The 14,581-nt window shown below is 46.2% G+C and overlaps 1 protein-coding gene across 1 annotated transcript in view; it reads left to right on the forward strand.

Annotated features, from left to right (window-relative positions):
• LOC308481798 (uncharacterized protein) overlaps positions 1–14,581 on the forward strand; it is a gene marked incomplete at its 3' end in the record, with an annotated part of 231,645 nt that overhangs the window by 67,009 nt on the left and 150,055 nt on the right. The window lies entirely within an intron of this gene.

Here is a 14,581-nt window from a genome sequence, read left to right on the forward strand (position 1 = left end):
CGTGGTGCTGTGAGTCTTCTGCTTCCCCTGCCGAGCGAAGCCGCATGCCATTTGTCGGAGAGCGCTGACTTCTTCCTATTAAAATTTGGACTTAAAATCAAGAACAACAACCCGTGAGTAATTGGGAAATTGGATTACAAATAATTTGATTATGAATTTGGCACGAGCGGGGGAGGTGAAAAAAAGGGAAGTCCGCCCCCCCCTTATTGTAAACAGTTTGAAGCAAGGAGCTGTCAACTAAGGTTGCGTGAAGAATTGGGGTAATTCGATAAAAGATATAAATTCCACAGATTTAAAGGACTAAGCTAATGTGCCGGAGGACAAAAGTTTAATTATTTGGACTAAGTACCACCTTTCTCAAGCCCGGGAGTAACCCGTGAAAAGAGCCTGCAGAGGATTTATAGAAAACTTTTGACAGCTGTCAAATTAGCTGTCAAAGCCGGAAAAATCAAAGCTTAAATTCTAACCGGCTATACTGCTACAAAATATTGAAAGTAAAGAAAGACTGATACAAATAAACTTGATTTTTGGATCGGAAGGGAAAAGAAATACTAAGTAACTAGAATCCCTCTAGAGGGGATTCTTGGATATTACAAGAATGGAACTAGGTCGGGAAATACGAGCTGACTTCAAGAGCTTATTTTTCTCATGGGAAAGCTGCAAGAGAGGATAGAGCAAGGCCATGTTTTGTCTACAAGTCCTACGAAACCGAAGTCAACAGAAAATATACCTACTGAGTTGGAAAGGGACTTGATGCTCAAAACACAGGCAGCTGGACAAGAAAAGAAACCAAAGACTAAGACATCAGCTGAACAGGAGGAGCAGAAAGAAGGGGTGGCTGAAAAGTTACAGAAGATAAAAGAGAGCCGGAGACCTGCCAAGAAGAATTCCAATTCGACTAAGATGAAAACTGGATTATTTGGGACATATAAACTTAAGAAACAGAGTTGGAGCTCCACCTCTAAACAAGTAGGCCTTGCTGGAAGAAATATGGTTAACATGGAGAAGGTACTTCCCCGACCTGGGGCGTTCAATATGAAAGATTTTCGAAGAAGCCGGCGGAAAGGGACTGAGAGAGATCCGAGAGCCTCGGACGTAAGGTCACCAGGCTAAAAAGATGGACTAATTGGACTTTGGTTTGGGATTGAAACCGGGAAGAGAAGGGTGGGGTTTAGAAGTCCAAAGGGGGCCTGATTTTTATTTTGCAGTGTAAAACTATATGCTCTTTATTATTATAAGAATGGGGAATCTGTGGATGGGAATTAGGGACAATCTTAGGGAAGGTATTTTATTATTTGTTTTTATATCTCTTTTTTTTATCTTTTTTTATGTATGATTAAGGTATATATTCTAAAAATTGCTAAATAATCTAAATTAATGGATAATAATGAATTAAGGTTTAAAATTATTATAAAGAATCACATTAATAATTTATGGTTAAGTAAATTAATAAATTATGATTAGGACATTAAGGATAAAAACTTGCTTGAATAAACAATCGGAGTTGGAATACAATAAGGGGAGGCGTGGGGAAGTCATGAAAAGAAGTTATTGAAAATGAGACCTAAAAGGTGGAATTTTTTTTTTATGTCGTGTTTTGTGTTATTTTTGTGTGTGTTTTTGTTTTGTTTTTTTGTAACCTTTTGAAACTTTAATAAAGATTATTTTAAAAAAAAAAGAAAGAAAGGCTGTAGCTTCCAGCTTCCATGCAAAAGGTCCCAGCTTTGGTTCCTGGCATTTCTAGGTAAGACCTGGATAGCTCAGTTGGTTAGAATGTGGTGCTGAGAGCACCAAGGTTGCAGGTTCGATGCCCATATGGAACAGCTGCATATTGCTTCTGCAGTGCAGGGAGTTAGATTAGATGGTCCCAGGATGATCTGGTTCTGTGATTCTATGAAACTCTAGAGTGCTTCTGCCAGTCAGTGGGGACATCACTGAACCAGATGGACCAATGCCCTGACTCAGCAGAAGGCCATTTCCTATATTCTTTCCATTCCAAGGGAGAATCTCCTGGGGTCAGTTCAACTTGTTTTATGACCATTTTACACTGAGAATCACAGCCCATACTTAGCAGATCTCTAAACTTGTGCTTAATAAGAGCCTGCAGGTTCCCAGGAGGCAATGCCTCTTCCAAAGATTTGCCTTAGGAGCAAAAAGAAAGAAAACCAGTTTTTTCCCCCCCGGAGAATCTATTACTAGGCTGAGACTGTGACTTTCCCCCCTTTTTCTTTTGCAAAGGTTTGGAGTGCAGTGCTGCTACCATTTTTACATCCCTGTCTTTTTTGGAAGGCTGGCAAAACTATCATTTTATTATTTTGTGTTTATTTATTGGATTTTTTAAAAAAAATGTCTCCGATCCAGTGGCTTGAGGCGGTGCACAAAAAAGCAGAACAATGCAGCTATATAGCAAACCAAACAAAAAAGCAGATCACAATAAAATCTGAAATCCAACACAGACTCAGAGACAGAGACTGAGCACAGACATAAATATCCACAAAATACTTGTGCAAGGTATACTGTCCTCTTCTGCAAAACCCTGCAAATTTAACCTGTTTGAAACCTAAAATATCCTCTCTTGATAACCAGATCAGAAACCCATGTTTCCAGGGCACTGGGTCAATTAGAGTTGGGCAAGGCATAGATTCATAGATTCATAGAACAGTAGAGTTGGAAGGGACACTGAGGATCATCTAGTCCAACCCCTTGCAATGCAGGAATATGCAATTGTTCTACACAGGGATCGAACCTGCAACCTTGTCGTTATCAGCACCACACTCTAATCAGCATGAATGGCATTGGACATAGGAGTGTAACAAACTATGCAGAGAATCCCAAAGGGATAAGTGCAAGGGAGGTTATTCAATTCAGTTCACATTTAAAGTCAAATCTCCCTAATTTGCACTTTCTGAAACAACCTGTAACACAGCCATCCATTCTTCAACATTTGCCCCTTTTCTGAATTTTGCAATGCAATTCCCCAGCTGTGGAATGTGTGCAAAAATGCACCATGTGTGGTTAAATGTGGATAACAAAGCATATATTAGTGAAAAGAGCGTACAAAATAATAATAATAATAATAATAATAATAATAATAATAATAATAATAATAATTACATTATAGGGGAAATTGCTATGTGTATACAACACTGTATACAAAAATGTGTGTGCTAGGAGAAATTTGACTAAAACGCTCATGAATTTTCATGAGGGCTTAAAAAAAAAAATCTGCAAAATCACGTGGAAATGTCGAGAACTGAACTTACAATTGGACAAATGAGAAACTGAGCGTAACCATAACTGACAGATTTACCCAACCCCCAAACTGAATCCGCAAATGTGTCAAATATTCTGTGTTTGACAGGAAATTGAGTAGAAAATACTCACCAGTGTTTTGCAAGGTTGGGGATCTCTCTGAATGGCATTTGATTCTTTTAAAGCCAGTCTAAGCCAAACCTTTGCAATCAAGACCAATACGTACTCAAGCTCATTACACTTCAGATTTACACTTCAGAGAGTTCCTTGGGGTCACTTCACACATTAGACTTTTGAGAAGAATATGCTGAAGAGATTATAAGCGGAGCGCTAAAAGTAAAACTATAAACTGTGAATGTGGAGTGGGGGGAAAGTTTGAAAACACATATAATCAAGGAGTGCCAACTGACTGCAGCTCCGTGTTGAGGGTAGGCTTGGTGGCAAAGCCAGATGCACCTTTTGTAATGTGTGAAATGGCCCTGATGAAGCTCCCCAAATCATGTTGTTACAAGGTGTCAGAGGCCAGTGACTCCAAGACGGGGAACTTAGATATGTTTATACACACCTGCTCTCGCAAATCTTTGCTGCCTTGATTCTGCATGCCAAGATGGGCAACAGGTTCTGAGCGCATTGTCTGGGAATGGAAGGACTGGAGAGCAAATCCAGGGCATTTTTCATTCAGTTTGCTGTGATTCAGAACCACTTGTGAGAGGTTAGGGTTGTGATCACTCATTTGCAAGCACGGCTCATTCATTCTAACCCACACAGTCGACCCCTCTGGCAAAAGGATGGGACTTTGCTGCCACGTGTACACAGGGAAGGACATTTTTCCTTATGAAAACCAATGAGCCAGGCTCTCTAATAAATCTGTCATTGACTGGGCTGTCATTGAGTGGGTGGAAGGCAGCATGAAGGGCAGCCCTTAGAATGAGTCAGTTTATTTAGATGTCAAGGACCTACTGCTGCCATTTTACCCATCATTAATTCTTTTCACCCCTCGAAAGAAATCCCAAGGTCCAATGGATTCTGTACTTTTCCCCCTACACTTTTGGGGAGGGCTGCTGTCCAGAGTGTTGATTGGGAAATCTAGACTTGTGGTATTACTATGAAGCCTTTCACAAGCTGCACCTTCACAATGGCAGCCCGGTCCTACGCCCATTTACTTGGGTGTAGTCCTACTGAGTCCATGTGGATTTCATCCTAAGAGGGACTGCAGCCCTGGTGGAGGATGATATGGAGTGGGGCACACGGATGTAAGATCACACATGGATTCTCCCTGGATGGTGATTCATCATGATGCCTTTTTATGAAATCTCCATGTACAGAAGCAGATTGCCACTGGATGCCAATTGGCACTGAGCAAGAGTGAAAGAGGGTTACTACCTTGAGGATCCTGGCTAGGCTAAATCAGACATGGGAACCTTGAGTCTGTGAGTGAAATGTGGCCCTCTCAGTCTCTCTGTCTGGCCCTTGGGATTCTCTCCAGGCCACCACCTCTCTCCCAAGACCCATGCCTTGCTTTGCTGCAGAGGGAGGCACAACGGGCCCCATAGAATGGGCCTGGTGTATTGTGATGCTGCTGAAATACTGCTCCTATCAGGAAGCACACATTCTCTTGAAGGAGCACTGCACCCAGTTCTTGCCATTAACATCCATCCATGAGGCCCTGATCTAGTTATGATTGGTTATGGATTATTAAACAGCTGCCCTCAATAAGGGAGCAGTGATCCCTTATTGATGGAACACTCATTAGGGTTCATTCCATTAGGATACGTTCTCCTCTCTTTGCGTCCGTGTGATCATACCTTTTCACTTCATCTCCAGCAATTAGATTAAGCAAGTTATTTTTGCTCTTGTTTTGCTTCTTCTGATGCTATTTTGATTGCCCTGCTGTTGATGCTGTTTGCTGAGGCTTTTTGTCTATTTGGATTTCAAAAAAAGAAGAACCACCACCTAATTATTGTAATCATACATTGTCTTAGCTTCTTTTTATCGTAAACCACCTTGGGAGCCATCGTAGAGGAAAGGCAGTGTATAAATAAACAAACATAATGGGAAAGCGAGTTCCTTAATGAGAAGTCCTTTCCTGGTTGTAGAGCACTCATCAGTGAGTTGACCTGGGATGCAGTGCAGATTCCACATGCCTTTCCCAGATGATATCCCAGGAAACTGTCTGACGCAAACATGCTTTAAGAAAAACCTCCGAGGTGTATGCCGCCCATGTCTGGGTCCATCCTATTACACCATTATCCTACTGATTCACTCCGCAAAGCGAAAAATCCAGACACGAACCTTGGAGGCTGCCAGACGATTTAGATAGATGACAGGTTGCTGAGCGACTCTTGAAATTTCTGCCTGCCACCTCCTGAGCAGCAGCTGTCGTATTTTAACCATGGCATTTCCGTTAGCCACGTTTTATCCAGAAACAATGGTATTAATATGATGTGCCTAAAACAGATTAAGAATGTGACAAGAATCAGCAGAATATATATCTGTATGTATACCCCCACACCCACACATACAGACATATATCTCTTTATTGGCTGTCGCTGTAACAGAGAATTGTTCGTTATATGCTGCAGTGGCCAGGATGACATCGCAGCACACCTTACTGTGGAAGCGCAGATCCATGCTGCAGAAACTGAACTATAGTCACATGCAAGACTAGCCCAAGTCCTTTCTGGGCCTGAGATACAAAACCCAAATGGCATCCTTTCCGAAAGCTGAATCATAGGCCACATTTCTCTGCGACTTTCTTCAGTGAAAGCACCTCATTGAAATGAACAAGAGCTTTGGGTGAACACTGCTGTCCTTTCGCAAAACTCCTGTCAATTCCAATGAGGCTTCTGCAGAAACTGTGCTCCGTGGAGCAGCCCTCAGTTCTTTGTGTCTCCCACACTGTTTTCCTTAATGACTTCCTAAATCCACCACCTGAGGTTACCACTTCCTTTTGGTTTGTAGCAGAACATGGCTTGGGGTAACCAGAGAGAGAGATAGAACATTAACATCATAGTTTCCACTTCAGGATGACACTTTGAAGTCAACAACAGGCAAATCTGTGGCATATTGCTGTAAGCCACCATGGTCCTTGCATGGGATTCAGCAGGGTGTATGTCAATGAAACACCCTGTAACCCAAAGATGGGGAACCTCAAACTCCAAAACTACAATAGGGCAAGGTGATGGAATGCAGATCGGTTATTAGTGTTTCTTTGTCCTAGCAGACCCCTACACATCCCAGAATCTGTTGGCACCTAGATTGGCAAATTTTGCATTTGTTTGTTTGTGTAAAGCACTCCTAGGACTTGGTTGAATGGGTGGTAGATATGAGTAATTAGTAAATAAATACTATAAACAAAAACAATATATGCTTGCAATCCTATACCCAATTACCTGGAAGCCCCATTGAACCCAATAGAACTTACACCTGTGCAGCCAAGATGGTCCTGCAAGCCTGCAAAACTCCTCCGAGACTCTGACTTACACTAAAACAAAAAGAGGTAAAGGTAAAGGACCCTGGGTGATTAAGTCCAGTCAAAGGTGACTATGGGGTGTCAGCACTTTTCTCCACTTTCAGGCTGAGGGAGCTGGCGTTTGTCCACAGACAGCTTTCCAGGTCATGCAGCCAGCATGACTAAACCGCCACTGGCGCAATGGGACACCATGACGGAAACCAGAGTGCACGGAAACGCCGTTTAACTTCCCGCTACAGCAGTACCTATTTATCTACTTGCACTGGCATGCTTTCGAACTGCTAGGTTGAGAGGAGCTGGGACAGAGCAATGGGAGCTCACCCCGTTGCACAGATTTGAACTGCTGACCTTCTGATTGGAAAGCCCAAGAAGCTCAGTGGTTTAGATCACAGCACCACCCCCATTGAGTACTACATATGCAGACTTGATGCCTTTAACACTATGCCTGCTCCCCCCCCCTGCCCTCCATACTTGACATCCAGCATGATTAAGAATTCAAAACTCGAAAGCTTGACCACCTTCTTGTGACATTTGGTGTTCCTTGACTGTAGATTTTTCCAGTTTTAACTAGACTGAGAAGTTCATGTGTGGATGCACCACTGAAGAATGAGGAAGTAGCAAATGAACATTTTAAAAGGGAAACAAGTGCTGTCAGCAAGGCGGCTAGTATTTACTAAAGCTCTCTCTGTCTTTGAAGTTCACCTCCTAGAAAGAACAATACTGACCCCTACAAGAAAACGCAGGTTGAAGTTTTCAAATATTCATTTTTAGCTTTTACTAGAGTTCGATAGTGGCTCTGGCAATAGGTACTCAATAAATCTATCAAATAAATGAATGGTTCAGTTTACTGATTACTGTTAAAGGCCTTGCCCCTTTGAAAATGCAGTCAATAGATATTTTATCGCCACAACTCAAGCAGCTGCAAAGTGACATGTATTCTAGGAGCTGTTATTAAGAAAGCAAAGTTTGTTAGCTATGGAATATGTGGTATGCCTGTCCCAGACCTTCTGAGTTTCCCGCTCCTCCACATCCCCCACCACACACACAAAATTGGTATCAATTTAGTTTATCCCTCACTGTCTGTATTCCACCTTTCCCTTCAACTGGTACTCAAAAGCACACTGCCTCAGACAGTGGAAGTAAATGGCTGGTAGCTATTGATCGCTTTATCCTCCATCCATTTGTCAAATTCTTTTTTTCAAGCCATCGCTACCCCTTGTGGGAATGAATTCCATAGTTTAACTAGACACTGTACCATGCAACACTCCCAATGATGCTTTTGCTCCCTGCTAAGCTCCCTGCTGCTTGTCCCTCCCCCTCTTGGTAAGTAGCAGCAGCACATGGTGCTGAGAAACCAAAAAAGCGTCGCAGCCCCCCCCCCTGCACCCCTGGGCTTGCCAATCATAAGGTCAGCAGTTTGAATCCGCTTGGCGGAGTGAGCTCCTGTTCCTCTGTCCCAGCTCCTGCCAACCTAGCAGTTCGAAAGCACACCAGTGCAAGTAGATAAATAGGTACTGCTGTGGCGGGAAAGTAAACGGTGTTTCCGTGCACTCTGGCACTCGTCACAGTCCTCCGTGCACCAGATGCGGTTTAGTCATTCTGGCCACATGACCCAGAAAGCTGTCTGTGGATAAACGCCGTCTCCCTTGGCCTGAAAGCAGTGAAGAGTGCAGCATCCTGAAGTTGAATTTGACTGGACTTAACCATCCAGGAGTCCTTTAACTTTACCTATCTATGCTGGCCATACTGGTGTGTGGTTGTGGGTGTTGGAGCTGTATAAATTTGTTTTTGTTTTGTTTGAATTTGTAAGTGGCACAATCTTTTAATGTTTATGCCTTCAAATGTGCTATAAGTTGCTTGGAGACTTTTGGGGAACAAGCAACTAACCAGTCTAATAAATAAGCAAATAAACGATGACTTGCAATGCCCTCAGTCCCCACTTCTTCCCACCTCTCTTGATGCAATGGCTGTCCAAGCTACAAGCTGCCCCCCCTCCACTAAAAGAAAGAAATCACAAGGGTGCTATGGACATGTCTCTTTGTCAGCCGTTACCTACAAAGAATTATTTCACATATGCCGGCAAGGCAAAAATCTATGTGGCCAAGGTCCCAGAAAGGTCAAGTTGCACTGCACCAAAATAGGTAAATTTTAGTAACTGTTCTCTGCCCAAATATACAGGAAAAATGCCTTGTAAGCCATGATATGACATTTGCTAATCCTGCTATCACAGCAACAAAAGGGGGGGGGGGTAACGTCAATGTGCATTCTAGCCAAAGTCAACATTACATTCAACTTTTGAGTGCAGGACCTGTAGAAAATGGATGGTTAGATAAAATAGTATTACACAGTGCTGTTTTTCTAGGAAAAAATGGTGCTGGAACTCACCATGAACACCTCCCTTGTTCTCTTAGAATGGCAATGATGCCCACCTGAGAGGTGCCAGAACTGAGTTCCTGTGAGTTCCCCCTGGGGGGAAAAAGCCCTGGTATTACAGTGCATCTTATGTACATTTCCTCTGAATTAAGTCCCATTGTTTCCTATGAGGCTTTAGACATGTTTGGGATTGCAGCCTTGTAGTGCAATCATATAGTGCAATCATCAGGGACGTGGGGGCACTGTGGATTAAACCACTGAGCCTAGGACTTGCCGATCAGAAGGTTGGCGGTTCGAATCCCCACGACGAGGTGAGCTCCCGTTGCTTGGTCCCTTCTCCTGCCAAACTAGCAGTTTGAAAGCATGTCAAAGTGCAAGTAGATAAATAGGTACCTCTCTGGTGGGAAGGTAAACGGCGTTTCCGTGCGCTGCTCTGGTTTGCCAGAAGCGGCTTAGTCATACTGGCCACATGACCCAGAAGCTGTACGCCGGCTCCCTCGGCCAATAAAGCGAGATGAGCGCCACAACCCCAGAGTCAGCCACGACTGGACCTAATGGTCAGGGGTCCCTTTACCTTTACCTAGTGCAATCATAGACATGTCAGCTGGATAGCGCAGTTGGTATGGCATGGTGCTGGTAATGCCAAGACTGCAGGTTCGATCTCTGTATGGGGCAGCTTCAATCTGCTATTTGTTTTCCCTGTCATTCAAAAGTCTCCCTTCTTAAAATAAAAGAAACAGAACAAAACAAGCTCCAGGCCCTCCCCCCCTTTTGGTGCATCTAGTGCAGGGCTATATTGTTTGGCACTCTCACTTTCTAGAGTACAACCACTTCATTATATTTACTCATCAGAAGTACAGGGGCTGGCAAACAGCAGCAGCCTCATATTACTCTCCAAACCTCAACCTGCTGCTTAAGCCGTGGGATTTGAGTGAAGGGCAGTAATTATCTGTGCTGTGTTATGCAGCGAAGGGAGGAGCTGACCACACAGGTGGTAATTTGGTGGTAGGGAAATAGAAGGAAAGGGGGTAATTTGGTAGCGTGAACCCGGAGGGAGAGGAGTTGTGCTGTGGCGGTGATAACTATGTAATTGCTGGTAAGGACAGCTGAGGAAATGTGTGCAGCAGGGCTATGCTGCCGTAGAAAAATGCCTGGATGCAGCAGAAAGTGGAAAGCAGTGACATGTGAAGATAGGGAGCTGTCTTAGACCAAATCAGACTATTGGACCATTTAACGCAGCCATGTCTGCACAACCGGCTGTGGCTCTCCAGGGTTTCAGGTAGGAGATGCCAGGAACTGAACCTGGGGCCTTTGGCATGCAGAGCACATGCTCTAAGACAGAGCACAGGATTTTGTAGTGTACAGTTCTCCATAGCAAAGTGAGTTGAAGAAATCTCCTGAGACATTTGGATGCCAGCCTGCTGCAGAAAGCATTTATAGAAGCACTGTTAAAGATGAAACTAAGCACCATCACCGAGATCCTCACTTTTTCCCTCCTGAGTCATGCCACACCTTTTATTACCTGCCCTACCTATTTTATGGGATGTTAGGTAGTACATCTGGTGGAGGACATGTCATGCTCCTTCTGGGGTAGTTTGCCCACCTTTGCACTCAGCTCTCCCCTGTGGCGCCGAGAAGCTGTCAACATGCGACAGTGGCCACACCTTGAGAACATGTTTGACTGGCTGGCTACACCAGGTGAGGAGAGCCGATGGGTCTCAAACCCTCAGTGGGTTAGGAACTTCCTCTGCATGTGAATGCAGGTTACAGTGGATTGAGTGGAGAAGACTAATAGTGGATTTGAAGGTCAAGAGGGCAGTCTCTGCATGTGCTGCAGAGGAGGAAGTGAGGAGCAGATGGGGCTCATCACCTGGGAAGCTATCCCATCTAGAAGGAAAACTCTGATCCTAAACATCCACTAGGGATGCGAGTGGCGCTGTGGCCTAAACCACAGAGCCTAGGACTTGCCGATCAGAAGGTCGGCGGTTCGAATCCCCACGACGGGGGGAGCTCCTGTTGTTCGGTCCCAGCTCCTGGCCACCTAGCAGTTCAACAGCACGTCAAGTGCAAGTAGATAAATAGGTACTGCTCCAGCGGGAAGGTAAACGGCATTTCTGTGTGCTGCTCTGGTTTGCCAGAAGCAGCTTAGTCATGCTGGCCACATGACCTGGAAGCTGTACGCCGGCTCCCTCGGCCAATAAAGCAAGATGAGCACTGCAACCCCAGAGTCGTCCGCGACTGGACCTAACGGTCAGGGATACCTTTACCTTTAAACCTCCACTGCCCTGTGGGATATGTTCAGGAGGAGAAAAGGCAAAGGAGTAAACCCTACACAAATCCAGAGTGGAGTCCCTAAAGTGGTTGGATGGTGCCTTGTACGCCTCCTTCTTGCAACTCCTGCAGCCAAGCTGGTGCCAAGCCTATTGCTCAGCTTTCCTTTGGAGCACATCAGTTGGGTTGAGAGGGGAGATCTTGACATCTGGGCAGCCCAGGACCTCCATGCACACTGCCCAGGCTTGCACACCATGGAAGGTCACTTCGGTGCTGCTAATGCAGCGGTTTGACTTCTCCCTTGGAGGCACACTCCATTGTCTCTCGATGCAGACGGACGCCCACAACCTGTTTCAGGTGACAGCTCACAACCCAATAAAGTTGAAAACAGGCATGAGGGTGGCAGGATGGATTGCTCACTTCCTCTTGATAGATGAGCAGCATTCCCAACAGAGCTGAAAACATGCCTGGGACCTCAGTTCCCAAATTATGTGCAATCCCTTTCCTGGTCATCAGACAAGTTCTTGCAAAGGCAAAACCAATCCTGGATGTTTGGCCACCCTGCTGGGTGCCAGCAGCTGTCTATCTCCAGGACCTCTTAGCTGGATTCCTGGGCAATCACAGTGTGTATTGCCTATGATCTGGTACTGGGTAATAAAGGATTCTACCTGAGTAAGCAGCTGAAAAGCCAAAGCAAAGAATTCTAGTGGGCAGGAGAGACAAGGACTTTTTGACCATCGTTGCAGCTAGCAGCCCTTGGTTTCTATTCATACTTTTAATTCATCTAAAATCTGAAATGAGTTTTAGAAGCAGATCCAGTTATGGGCCAGTGAGCAAATCCACACTCTTTATTTGTATTTATTATTTTTAAAAAAAAAAAAAAAAAGCATTGGTGCAACTGGTTTGCCATGAGAACATTTGGATCTCAGATGGCTTTTTTAAAAGTGATGTCTCTTACATCTTAAAAGTGATGTAAATAGTAGGTCAAGTGGCTCCCTGACCTGAATCAGGACCCTCAATGGGTTTTTTGAGGGATTTCACCCTTTCTTCCTCTGTGGTTCTGATCCATTTATGGGGGGGGGGGGAGCACGCTGCTATTTGCAATGAAATAAAAGCTCCCATTTGCAATGGAAGCTTCCAATGTAGTTGCTGGTTGAGTAAATGGCATCTTGTCTAGTTGGGGCCTAAGCAAGCAATCTTATAAGTGGGTTGAGTGTGTATGCAGCCCAATTTCTTTGAGTGGTTAGATGAGGTCGTCTAACATCACCATTAATGGTCCCACACTTTCCAGTGCACTTTTCCTGTCGTCTTCCTTACCGCGAACAGTCCACAAGAGTGCCAAATCCAATTTAACAGTGCAACCTGTATGACTGAATCACACTTGCTAGTCAGCAAGACGCTGGAAGTGGCCAAAGTCATGGCGGGCAAACTCTCCTTCAGGGGCCCTTGCTGCAGACCATTACTGGTTGTTGTTGTTGTTGTTGTTGTTTGAGCACCAAGAGAAGTCTAGACTCTCGCTCAAAGGCTCACAACCAAACAACGAACCTCTGACAGAAACAAGATGGCTGCATCCCCTTTCTGCTCCTGAGAGAACTTCCTGTTGCTGCCCTGTGCCACTTCCATGCCAGGCAATTGCTCCAGCCCTTTGGGGAAGGAAGGGGCAGGATGAAACCCGCTCCTTCACCCACCTGCCCACCTCCGTGGTTCACCTAGGCCGCACCATACAAGAAGACAAGGGACCTGCTGAGCCAAACCTCAGAACGGCAGAGCTAGAGAGGGAGCAGCAGGCCCCTGTAAAGAGAGGCCTATTAAAATTCTGAGCAGGCACCAGATCCGGGACAAACCAGCTCTCCCCTCCTGCCACTTGCAGGTGACGTCATAGCTAAAGGAGTGTGGGGGAGGGGAGACTCCAGAATCCTCCTCCTCCTCCTCCTCCTCCTCACTGCAGGGGATGGACTTGGACAGATCCACCAAACGGCAGGCACCAGCCGCCCCCGCAGCTGCTGCGGAGAAGTGGGGGTGGGGGAGGGAGAGGGAGGCGGGGGAGGGGGATTCTACCGTGCTATCCCCACCTAGGCGATGGAGGGAAGGACGGGCGGTTGCTCACGCTCGTGTTCCCCACCCCGCCACCCCCTCCCCTGTAGCTCCTCTCCATCTCTGCAAAGCTCCCCCTCCCCTGCGTGATCCCCCTCCCCGAGGCGCCTCTAGAAGCCTCACCTGATTATAAAACTCCGGCTACAGCTCTCACATTCTGCAGTGGTGCCATGAGAGAGAGAGAGAGAGAGAGAGAGAGAGAGAGAGAGAGAGCGCTCGCCACCAGCACGTCTTGTCCACATCAACACATTATCGCTAGCTTGCAACGCGATCAGACAGATAAGCACTTGAAATCCCCCCCCCTTTGATTTGTACACACGGGTGTGGGTGTGTGCGGACACACAATTATTATTTTTTTGCGTCTCCAAGGGAGACCCTAACCCTTAAAAAAAGGAAGTTCGGGCGCGTCCTCCCACCCAATCCAGCGCGCAGGTTTACTCGGAACCGACTGAGACTGCAGTCCTATAGACCTCCACTCCCACCCACCGCCGCCTCCCCGAGAGTAAACCACACTGCGCTCAAGGGGGCACATTACTCCTGAATTGGCAGGCGCTGTGGGTTTGCTCTCGCTCAGGTGAACTGCCCTGACTGCAACCACCTGACCCCCAGCTGCCCCCCACCCCCAGCAGGAGCGCAGCCAAGAGCGTGGGCATTACGACTGGTATTTCCCCACCTGGGCGCTGCTTTCCCGCATTACATAACCGGGCGACGGCAGATGCAACCTTTCAGAGTTAGCCAGGGACGCACGGACATAGATGAGAACCGGGAGGTGCGTGGTGAGGCACGTCTGCGCGTGTGGACACAAACTTAGCTGGAGAGGGCGTTTTGCTTTGGGTACGGTGTGGTTCATCCCTAAGGGGGCCATCCGCCGCTTTCCTCTCTCCTTCCCCACGAATGCAAATGTTGCTCCCTCTTTCCACTGCACAATCAGGGCAATCGCTTGCCTGGCAGAAATCTTCAGGGGCGCCGATCCCATCCCACTCCGTCCCCCACACCACCACCCACTGCCTTGCGCCCTTCTTGCGCCTGTTGCTCTCCTCCTGGGACCACCTTTCTCTCCATGCGCGCCTAGTCCCTGGCCTGTTTGCTCGCCAGGAGACCGTCTGGCCGGCGGTGGTC

Source organism: Podarcis pityusensis (assembly GCF_964106645.2).
Source record: "Podarcis pityusensis genome assembly, chromosome: 7".
NCBI classification, from domain to species: Eukaryota; Metazoa; Chordata; class Lepidosauria; order Squamata; family Lacertidae; genus Podarcis; species Podarcis pityusensis.